We start from the raw sequence: 12,757 nt of genomic DNA on the forward strand, positions 1-12,757 counted from the left end.
GTCTTGTAAAACCGGGATGCTGAGTCTGATCGGAATGTGTCGGGAGAAGGAATATCCTTCGTTGACCATGAGAGCATGTGATGGGCTAAGTTGGGACTCCCCTGCAGGAATTTGACCTTTCAAAAGCTGTGCCCGCGGTTATGGGCAGATGGGAATTTGTTAATGTCCAGTTGTAGATAACATGAAACTAAACTTAATTAAAATGAATCAACTGCGTGTGTAACCATGATGGTGTCTTCTCGGCGGAGTCCAGGAAGTGAACACGGTGTTGGAGTAATGCTTGACGTAGGTTGTTCTAGGATCACTTCTTGATCATAGTTCTTCGTTCGTGCTTTTCCTTCTCTTCTCGCTCTCTTTTGCGAACAGGATAACCACCATATATGATAGTCGCTTGCTGTAGCTCCACATATTACCTTGCCTTACCTATAAGCTTAAATAGTCTTGATCACGAGGGTGCGAGATCGCTGAGTCCCCGTGACTCACAGATTACTTCCAAAACTAGATGCAGGGACCGATGATATCGTTCTAGACAATGCGCGTGAGCTCAAGTGGGAGTTTGATGAAGACTCTCGTCGTTACTATGTGTCCTTCCCAGATGATCAGTAGTGGTGCCCAGTTGGGGCGATCGGGGTCCGTGTCGCATGTGGGGGTTGATCTTTTATTTTGGTACCGTAGTCGGACCATGAGTGTGTTGGATGATTGTAATGTTATTCATGTATTTGTGTGACGTGGCGAGCGTAAGCCAACTATGTACCTTTTTCCCCTATTATCTATTTACATGGGTTGTTGTGAAGATTACCTTACTTGTGACATTGCTTTCAATGCGGTTATGCCTCTAAGTCATGCTTCGACACTTAGGAGATATAGCCGCATCGAGGGCCTGACAGGGCCCCGCCCGACTAATTACTTTAGTTAGCTCTAATTAACTAGCTAGATTAGCTACTACGGTCACTGACTAGTGGGCCCTGCCCAGTTAGTTAGGACTAACTAACTTAGTTAGTTTGTTGGGTCACTGACCAGTGGGACCCACTGGTCAGGTTTGACCTGGTCAGCCCCATTGACTCGCTTACGTCATGCTGACATAGAGCTGACGCAATAATTGATTTCTGGAATTATTTTTTTAACTCGGGAAATTCCAGAATATTGCTTAAACTTCAAAAAATCTTAATAATTCAACCGTAGCTCAGAATAAAATAATTTATATATGAAAAATTATCAGAAAAATGCAAGGAATCCATTTATGCCAGTTCGATGCATGAAAAACCAACTTATACATGTTGTATAAGTGAAAACATAATATGGGCATTTTAAATGCTTCATTTTGAATTGCATTTGAATCTTTGATTCAAATGGGATTCAACCAACTTGGTAGCATCTTGCATTAGCCCAAACACTAGCATTTGCACATGTCATGTTCATGCATCATTTTGTTGCATTTGTTCGTGTGTTGATCGCCGGCACCGTTTCTTCTCGATAGGTTCCACTCCGGGAGCTGTTCCCGAGTACCTGTCGGAGGAGCCGTACCCCTTCGTCGTTCTATCAGGCAAGCAAACCCCCTTGAGCATTTCGATAAATCCCACTCTCTCGCGCCCGCTCCTTATACTGCATTAGGACAACAATGATTCAACTGCTACTTTTCTGCTGTGGTAGTTGAACCCATTCCTCTGCATGACCTGTCATTGCCACAGTAAATAGTTGAAACCCACTAGCATCAGTAGGAGTTGCTTGAGCCCTGATGTGCCTACTCATCCATGCTTGTTTTCTTTATGCCAGCTATGCTTAGAGTTGTGTCAGGTCTGATTCATCAGGAATGAATCGGAGTGGTGAACATGTCCTACCGATAAAGGCTAAGTGTGTGAACATGTTTTGGTAAAGGTAGCGATGAGAGGCCATGTAGGAGTACATGGTGGGTTGTCTCATTGGAACCGTCCCTAAGCACTGAGTTCTGTGTATGTTATCCAAGTCCACTTACTACCACACATTGGGTTCCGGTTATCCGGCCCCTCTCAGCTTATTAATCCACTTGGTATCTGTCCAGGAGTTGCAACTAGTTTCTGGCATTTGTAGGTGGTGCTATTTGTCTACCAGGTGGTGTCCGACGGGACGGGCTTGGGACAGACTAGGCACCGTGGCATGGTGTACCAAGTGGCACCCGGATGGTGGGCTTGGGAACCCTGCACACATCGTTTGGGGCCGTACTGGAGACTTCGGTCGGAACTCCTTGCGGATGGAACTCGAATAGGCGATAAACCTGGATGAGAGACTTGTGTGGTTAGTCAGGTCGTGGCCGACACCCTCGCCCGGCTTCCGCTTGAAGGTTCCTGAGGTACATGACGTGTACAGGGCGATAAGTGGTGAGAGCGTGTGTGAAGAAGTACACCCCTGCGGGGTTAACATTATCTATTCGAATAGCCGTTTTCCTCGGATATGGAAACTTGGAGGACTTATGTAGTACATAGACAACTTGAAGTGGATACTCTAAAATCCGCAAGATAAGCGTGAGTGCTATGGATGGCCTTCTCGTAGGGAGACGGGAATGGATCCATAGTGGAGTATTGATATGGTGAATATGTGGACTCGTGTGCGTCTTCTCACCTTAAAGAAGTTTTTGATACTCGTAGTATAGGCTAGCCACTGAGTCAAAGCTGGCTTGCTGCTGTTAAAACTCCACTACCCCCCTTGTTGATAATGTTGCATATGTAGATAGTTCTGATGTAAGACTTGCTGAGTACCTTCATACTCAAGTTTGCTTATTTATGTTTTGCAGTTGGTTACACTAGTGACTTCGACGAGTAGCTTGTATCCCAGCTACGATCTTGTACCCTTGGGAGGGTCGTGTTTAGTCAGGCTTCTTAGTCTTTTCCTTTTGTAGTTGTCTGTACTCGGACATGTAATGCTTCCGTTGCTTGTATGCTCTGAATGATGGGTCATGAGACCCCTGTTTGTATTGAATGCTATGTGGCTCTTCTAGGCCTTTATCTATATGAGTTTGAGTTATGTTGTGATGCCATGTTGTACAGCACATACTTGCATGTTATGCGTACGTGTAACGTGTATTGCTATGTATGGGATCCGACAACCTAGTTGTTTATCCCTGGTAGCCTCTCTTATAGGGAAATGTAGTCTTGTGCTTCCATGAGCCATAGTAGTCCGCTATAGCCCGGTTCACCAGAGTCCTGCTAGCCCAACACTACTGCTCCGTAACACTTGACTGGCCGACATGTGATTCACTTCGTTCATGTGTCTGTCCCTTCGGGGAAATGTCACGCGGTGACATCTGGAGTCCTGCCTAGCCTGCTACAGCCCGGGTTCCCGTAGTCCTGTTAGCCCAGTGCTATAGCCCGGATTCATACGCTGTTGAACGACATGCTCGAGGTTGATTCATGTATGCATGTCCCTGTAAGGTAGTGCCACTTTGGGTTCACGACTAGTCATGTCGGCCCGGGTTCTCTGTCATATGGATGCTACCGACACTATCATATACGTGAGCCAAAAGGCACAAACGGTCCCGGGCCAGGTAAGGTGGCACCCGTGGGAATACCGTGCGTGAGGCCGCAAAGTTATATGATGTGTTACATGCTAGATCAGTGTGACCTAGTATTGGGGTCCTGACAGCATGCCCCCACGATGCGTGGACCGGTCAAGGGTCGCGAGCACACCGAGCTAAGTTATCCTAATTATGCCTGGAAGGAATCTTTCAATTAGTAACCACGTAGATGCTATAGTACGAGCAAGAAATGTTGATAAAAGGTGCAAGCGCCATAGTTCATTACACGACCCGAGGGGCTCTTCATGTTTCTGGATGCAGGGAGTAGAAAACAAACAAAAGGAGCAGCCTCCAAAGGACCACCATTCCCAAGGCCCGGCTCTGGCGCTTCCCGCGATCAGTCGGAGTCCTCCTCCTCCTTGACGCGTGCCAGACGGCATGGCGCCTTGCCCTCCTCCTTAGTCCGGGCACGGCGGCGTGGTAGCTTGTCCAAGTCGTCATCGCTCGTGCTCTCCCCGGGGGAGGCGCCGCCGCTGGCAGAGGTGTCGCGACCGTCGCAAAGGGAAAGTTCACCGCTGAGGGCGCCACCGCCATGATGGCCACTGTCATCAGAAAAGTAGTCACTGTCGTTGTCGTCACCTTCTGGGCAGCACTCCAAGAGCCAGCCGTCTTCCCCGAAGACCTGGACCAAGAGCGTCGCCACTTCATCATTCTTGAAGTGGAGGGTACACCTCCCCTACAGGCCACGGGCACGGGCGAATCTCTTCCACCCGCGATTTAGGAACACATTTCCTGCGGGGGTAACCTCGACCTCCACCCATGAGGCCTTGCTAAAACAATCATCGGCTTGCAGCCATAGGCCCCCGGGCCCTCCGGTAGGCAGCTCCTCCATGAAGAAGCGCGGGAGGTGGATCCAGCTGCCCTTCGGCCTCTCCACCAACACCACAAACTCACGGGCCATGTCAGTCGTGTGGGATCATGGGCACGGCGGCTGGGCGGCCATCATGAGCCCTCCACCTCGACCATGGCCACCATGGGTCCTACTGCCGCCCCCGTGGGAGGGACTTTTCCGACGCCTGCTGGAGGCAATCGAGATGCCCGCGGGTGCTCTCCCACGCCCCTAGGGAACCACCGCCGGCGTCACTGTGATCTTGCGAGGATGGCCTTGCCCTCTCTTTGGCGGGGGCGACTCTGTCGTCTCCCGTGGAGTTTTCCCCTTCTCGGTGGCTGAGAACCTCCTCACCAGTGCCATGGATGATGCTGCAAGAATGAGTAATGAGGAGCATGAAGACGAAGATGAGCTGGGGGCTCTGTCTCCCTCGCCCTCTTATAGGCGGTTGGAGGCCAACCGGCGTCCCTTCGCATTTGAGCAATGATGGCCACACAGACGTGCGCCAATCCCTTGTCAGCCTGGGCGGTTGCCGAGGTGACGTGGGGAAGTGGAGGCACCCAAGCCCCATCGAATGCCACGTATCAAGCCTGGCCCATGGGTGATTGGGGCTCGCGACGCCTCTGCCTTCCCGAGCGCGACTTGGGCCCAGGGGCTACTGTCGGCGTTCTAGGATCGGGGGTACACAGATCTGCCTACCTGCAGCCCATGGCATGGCTCACTCGATGGCCTGGTACGACCCAGTGGCAAGGCCTCATAGACAAGACACTCGTGAGGGCCCCAGCTTCATGAGGAGAACAATGCCAAGACCTCCAGAGGAGCAGCCTCCCTAGGTTGCCTCCCGAGGAGCTGAGATTCCTATGCAGGTACCTAGCCTCATGAGGCTATGATGATGTGAGTCCTGACGACCAACGCCAGGCGGGCACCAGCGGGCACACAGGAGACAATATCCCTTTCGGCTCTAAGGGAGCAAGGACGAACGCAGGTTCCCGAGGAGCCCCCCAAAGCATTCCATTCCGGTGCAACAAGACCAAGACCACGAGCTCCACAGGGCGGATGTCATCACCGAGCCCACCGCTACGTCAGACCAGAAGCTTTCCAAGCGAAGACCACCTTTCATTAGGATTAGATGTACTCCTTGTCCCCTTTCAAATTGGCCACTGTGGGATCCCTTCCCACCTAAGTTTTGGGGGAAGGGGAGCGAGGCCACTATAAATATAGGTTAGCCATGACCATAGGGAGGGAACGAATCAGATCCATTCCACCTTCACCACCAAAGCCTCGCGAGGCTGTTCATCCACTGTACTTGTTCATCCTCAGCCTCCTCGTGAGGTCAATCCACCACAAAACAGGAGTAGGGTTTTATACCGCAAGGTGGCCCAAACCTGGGTAAACTGCTATGTTCATCTTCTTCCCTGCTCGCGTGAACTTGACGAGGCTAGGCTGTAGGGTGACGAGCTTGAGACTTGATACGCTGAGATCTTCGCACACGCCCCGAAGTTCGAACCTTCTTGGGTCTGTCGTGCCCTGAATCCGACAGATTCGATAACGGAGGGCATCTACATCAACCTTGCTGCTTTTTCGATGAAGCATGAGTAGTCTACCATGTACCTAAGGGTCCATTGCTAGTAGCTAGATGGCTTCTTGTTTCTCTATGATCTTCAATATCATGTTCTCCTCGATGTTCTTAGAGTTCTATCTGATGTAATATTCTTTTGTGATGTGTTTGTCGAGATCCGATGAATTGTGGATTTAGGATCAGATTATCTATGAATATTATTTGAGTATTTTCTAAACTCTTTCATGGATGATCAAATACTTTTGTATTTCTCTTCAAATTATCGGTTTGGTTTGGCCAACTAGATTGATTTTTCTTGCAATGGGGGAGGTTCTTAGTTTTGGGTTCAATCTTGCAGTGTCCTCACCCAGTGACATAGTAGGGGTAGCGAGGCACATATTGTATTGTTGCCATCATGGTAAAGAGATGGGGGTTTCATCATATTGCTTGAGTTTATCCCTCTACGTCATGTAATCTTACTTAAGGCGTTACTCCGTTCTTATGAACATAATACTCTAGATGCATGCTGGATAGCGGTCGATGTGTGGAGTAATAGTAGTTGATGCAGAATCGTTTCGGTATACTTGAGACGGTCGTGATGCCTATATTCATGATCATTGCCTTGGATATCGTCATAACTTTGCACTTTCCTATGAATTGCTCGACAGTAATTTGTTTATCCACCGTATGTTTTCTTTCAAGAGAGAAGCCTCTAGTGAAACCTATGGCCCCAGGTCTATTTTCCATCATATATTTTCATATCTATAAACCAAAGAAAGAAAAATACCTTGCTGCAATTTATTTAGATTTACTTTAGTTTGCTCTTTTATTTATCTTTTATACCTATCTCTATTAGATCTCACTCTTGTTCGTGACCGTAAAGGGATTGACAACCCCTTTTTCGCGTTGTGTGTAAGTGTTTGTTAGTTTGTGCAGGTGCATATATTGGAGACTTGCTTGTGCCTCCTACTGGATTGATACCTTGATTCTTAACTGAGGCAAATACTTATCTCTACTTTGCTACATCACCCTTTCCTCTTCAAAGGAAAAATCAACGCATGCTCAAGAACTAGCAGCTGCTTTTCTTTCACCAATCAACTTTGCTCTTTCAGCCACATGCGACAGCTGAGGTATTTCTTATTCAGACCCAGACTGCTCTTCTGAACTATGAGCCATGACCACTCTAAGAGAAAAACGACAATGCGAGGGAAAACATGAAGGGGTCATAAACATGCACAAAAGCATTTTGACTGAAAACAACTGGTTTTTCGGAAGCAGCAATGGAATCCATGGTGTATATTTGAAAGATGGCATCGATAGAATTGCAATATGCCATAAGGCAGAGTAACAACTCATCTAATATTTTGAAGTATAACACATGAACCCTAGAACTCAAATAACTGGTACGAGGTAAAGCTACAAACCGTACAAGTCATTCTTAGAGAGCCTGAATAATCTACTGCAAGCAAAATAACACAAATGAAATATGTGTCGGTGAGAACAAACCTAGAACAGGAACCAGAAAGGGCTAGCTCCAGGTCTGTGCACCCTAACTTGGCAGGAAAGATTGACTACGGCAATGCTGAAAACAAGAAGTATCGCACTGGCATGACCAACAACGGCGAGGCTTCACCGGAGTTGCACTGTGAGGTGGGTCGACGACGTTGCTTCAAGCTCGGGCTCGGGAGAAGTACATGAGAGGGGTTGCGGATGAACTAAGGAAGAACAGAGGAGGAAGCCTGGAGGGGTATATATAACCCACAGGCGAAACCTCTCTCTCCGATATCTATGTCCGAAAAGCACGAGATGTTCCACATTCAACGAACGAGATCACGAACTTGAGATCATGGGCACGTGTCAATCGTTTCCTGCGAAATTCTCGGAAACTGAACGGAAGACCGAAGAGTTTGAAGAAGGGCAAACGCAAAAATAGATGAATGTTCAAAGTTGATTTCATTCACGACCAAGGACGCTGTACTGAAATCTTCTTCAGATCAAGTTGCATGTTTATGATGAAAAACAAAGATTTGACAAGAGAGAGAGATAGAGAGACAGAGACTAGATTTCGAATCAAGACACTCAGCCAAATGAAGGAAACTACAAAAACAATGATCTCTGAGTGAGTTGACATTCGAACAGCATGCACACACAACGAAAAACAAACAAAACCAAACGAGAAACACAAGGAACTAGCACCAACAATCAGTCACAAGATGAAAGATAAACAAAGGGTTTCCTGAGAGAGCGTCTCCCAGAAAGGGTTAGTTCTTTTTCGCAACCCACACTTGTGTGGGCAATAAGGATCTCATTTTCTTCATCTGAGCAGGAACATTCTTTCGGTGAGATCTGTAAGATACCTGTGCATTTTGTGAGTAATCATAAGAGTAAGCATTGAAGTTATTTACAGAGACATGAGTATAATGATTCGAGGAAGTACACATGTACTCCTTCTGTTGAAGGTTTGACTAATACTTATTTGAGTATTTTTCCTGCTTCATTCTGCAAATGATAATCATTGTCTCGAAGAAAGTTACTTTGCAAGTTCATGTTAGCAATGACAGATATATCTTCAATAATGCATTACTTTTCCTAGATTTTCTTCTTGGGTGAACCAAACTTGCAGTTAGTCCCAACATATCGAGCAAAAACTTTACCATTCTACTGTTTGAATAGTTTATAGTTTGAGTCATCAGACTCATTAGACACATCAGAAGTAGAAGTATCATATCCTGATAGAATTGCAGGTTCGAGTGTTTTCCTTTTAGCAAGAACCCAACTCGTTCGAGGATACTGCTTGGGAGTCCATGAAGTTCCATCAACGTTGATTTTCCTTTTGAAACCCAATCATTCCTTTCGAGGATTTTTTTGCAGTATATACTTCTTGAGCACATCACATAGGGTTTGATGTCCTTTTAGGCTTCTTAGCATTCCTGTCTCAACCAAGTCCTTTAGCCTCCAATTTTCATCAGCAATAGCATCATATTCCTCGTAAGAGGGGGTTAGAGTTATCATTCATAACTGCTACAATATTCTCGATGATAGCATTAAAGGTTTCAACATGTGAATCAACATTGCTACATTCTAGGCATTTTAAATAGGGAGGCACAAAATCAACAGGAAAACAATTAGATTCCTCGGTGAAGAGAGAAGCATTTTCTTTCGCCAACTCATTGTGAGACTCTTTCAATGACATGAGTTCTTGATTCTTGTTAAACTCTAGTAGTCAACAGTAAGAGAATCATATCGATCGGTAAGATCATCAATAGTTAAAGAAAAAACATCATGCTCTTTGATCAACTTTTGATTCTTCTCCATCTCTTTGACTAGTAATCCTTTGGTTTTCCTGAGATTTATCTCAAGCATTTCAAGCTCATCTTGTTGAGATTTCACAATCTTAACAAGGTTAGCATATGCAATGTATCCAGGAGAATATCCATTCATGGATTTTTGGTGTTTTGCTGTTACCTGATCCTTAGATGATTTTGCCATGAGACAGAAAGTGATTGGTTCATCATCACTTCATGCATCATCATCAGTATCTAACTCGAGTGAATTCTCAGATGAATCATAGCCAATGAAGGCATTGCTCATTCCAATCCTTTTGTCTTCAGGCGAGGGATGGGTTTAGGGGCCTCCACATCGCCTCGAGAAATGTCCATATGATTTATGTGCATTGCTGGTGCCGCAATAGGCTATCAGTTGAGGTGTTTCTTGATATGGTCACTGGGAATGAGCCTTTCCTTAAGAGATTGTTTGTACTTGATAAAGAAGGTCCAATAAGAATCAGGGTCATTGACGCACCAAGACAGTGTTGGGCTATTAGTGTGGTGAATTCTCAGAGCTTGTTATTGCATCATTATCCATTCAGGTACAACAGACTTCTGCTTCTCCTTCTACTTATTGGACATCACATTTTATCTAATTTTTTGATCTATGTTCAACTGTCATCCAGAAAATGATTCCCACAAGCTTGACCCCATCCTGTACGCACAGTGAAGATCTTCAAACTACAATCTTTCGGCCCTGATCTAGATGAAGTTCTTACATTCCTTAGATGCTTTTCATGAATGGAGAAGCTATACATCGAGGTGATGCTCCTTTCCTGTTAATAGTTAACCACAACGGAGTACAATTTGTTTTTTGTTTTACCCATGATTACAATAACAAATGTAGTATGATTTCTAAAGAAAATTTGGAGGATTTCAACACATATAATTTTTGAGATGTTAATCATGAACGATTGAACATGACATATCACTCTATTCGTGTATTTTAGAAATCTTGCAAATCAAAGAGGCCCATAGTTTCAAAACTGCATCTAGGCACTAATATGTTGTCTTCGTTTGCAGATACAAGAAGGCCCGAAAGTGGAAAATGTGGAGCAATATAACAATCCCATTGAATGCATTGATCTTCATCTCACAGAGATTACATTTAATGAGTACTGAGGCACCACACCAGAGATTAAATTCGCCAGGTTCTTTGTTCAGAAACAAATTGTTCTCAAGCTAATGAGGTTTTCCCTATATTTAGTGCGTAGAAGTTAATGGTTCGCTAATTAGTGCAAGCGTTCACAACTGGATGGGAAAGGCTCTGCAGTAGTTGAATTTCAGTTTGGAACTTCATATAATAGATTATTCAGAAGTCACTCTATCAAGCCGATATATGACTCCTCGGTGGCTAATCCTTTCGTAGAAATAATGCATGACTCAGATTCTAATGAAGATGAATTTGATTTGTAAGAACAATTTGAACCTTGTAACCTTTGAATTTGGGCCTTGTAATGCTGGAATTTGAACCTTGCAATATTTCTGGTATTTGTGATACAGTGTTTGAAATGGCATTTATTGTTTTTTCTTTGAAATATCATGTTGTTATACATGTGGAGTACTGTCCAACTACGGATGCAAGCGGACGGTGTCCGCATGAAATGGGATTGAGATGATCCCAAAGGCAAATTTTAATTGTTTGTATGAAACAAATGTTCTTGTTAACCACCTATTGGCTTGAAGAAATTTTAGATTAACTTATACATAGTGTAATATATTTCCATGTCATCATTGTCGATTCTATATCCGGCATATCTCGTAGTAGTAGTCCTAAGCTAGGCGTCTTGGAGCGATGATAACACGGACACAATATTTTACCCAGGTTCGGGATTTCTCGAAGAGATAATACCCTACATCCAGCTTTTGATTGTATTCATATGTGGTGTAGTACAGAGTACATGTATCTACCACGAGATAGTAAAATGAATATGATATGCTCTATTGACTACCCTGGCCTCAGTTTATATAATGCACTAGAGGCTTAAGGTTTAGGAGAGTCCTTGTCTTATGCACCAAGTCTTGTGGAAACCTCCTTGTATGAGTCATGGGCTGCCCGAAGTGTCCCATGAGTGAACCGCCATGGGGGTCCTCCGCCCCATCCACCTAATCGGGGCAAAACATGGTGAGTACCCCCTAGTCCAGGACACCGTTAGTAGCCCCCTGAACTGGTCTTCAAGTTGGGGATGCTCCTCGTTTCTTCCAAACATTTCTTCATCTTCATTCATCGGTCTTGAAAACTAGTTCAATAAATCTTCTCATCTTCGATCTTGAGGATCGCTGAAGTGAATCCGAAGAGTTTACCTATCCGAGGAGCCCCTTTAAGTTCTCAACCTTTATCAATGCCTTGTTATTTTTATGCCACACCTCGGGCTTGAAGTGTTTCCTGTGCAGCGGTGTCGTCTCGCATCCGAGCTCCAACGCCGGACTGTATCCAAGCTCCAACACGCGACTGCATCTGAGGTGTCTTTTTGCAGCGGAGCTCCAACGCCGGACTACATCCATGCTCCAACGCCGGACTGTATCCGAGCTCCAACGCCGGACCGTATGTGAGGTGTCATAGATAACCTTGGCTTGAAAAAGTTTGAAAGACCACAACCGAGCTTAATGCCCGGTCAAGCCGAACACTGAGCACTTTGAATTTTCTACATTGAATAGGCAATGTAGTAGCCACCGAGCCACTGGTCGGGTGGCCACACCAGATCAGGGGATCGATGTGCCCCTTTAATATTTGTAAATGATAAGTGCGAAGCCCAGTAGCCCCTGAGCCGTAATGTGGGCACATGAGGCCGGATCGTCTATTACGGATCGATATCCATTTGATAGAAAATTAAATTCCGGCTGCTCGACTGTCTCAACAAGGTTGTGCCCTCGAGTTTTTAATAGATGACTTGAAGTAAATGAACTTTGTCCATTATGAGTAATGATTCTATGTACCAAAGTACTTTACATCATTAATGCTTGTATCCTCATTGTACAAACTTTGTTGACCGACCATCGGCTTCGACCTCCTCGGCCAGTAGCCGAGGAGTGTTTTACTACTTTATAAAGCTGTTATCAGGGCAAAGATTTATGGAAAATAAGGCAATCTGTCCATTTTATAAACAAAGGTATGCGGAGAGATATGTTATGTTACTATTAACGTAAGAAACATCTTCCAAAGAAAATATTCCCGCTAGCAGTTCCTTTCTTTGGGTTGTCATGCCGACCATGATCATGAAACCTCACCTCAATGTGGGAGGAAAATATTGAGGATTTAGTTTGGGGAAAGTTCCCAAATGCTATGGTTTTAATGAACCGATATTTTACCTTCCGTCATTGCAGACCAATTATTTTCTAAAGATAGCTAGCTTTCGGCTTCACCCAGTATGAGGTAATAACCCGGATGACCCGATAGTATCAATCATGGAGGTCTTCACTTTACCCCCTAGCCGAACAATCGGGAACATAGGGTGTAAACACAGGAGCCAGGCAACCAAGCTTGGCCAAAATCTTAA

Source organism: Triticum urartu, chromosome 4, assembly GCF_003073215.2.
Source record: "Triticum urartu cultivar G1812 chromosome 4, Tu2.1, whole genome shotgun sequence".
NCBI classification, from domain to species: domain Eukaryota; kingdom Viridiplantae; phylum Streptophyta; class Magnoliopsida; order Poales; family Poaceae; genus Triticum; species Triticum urartu.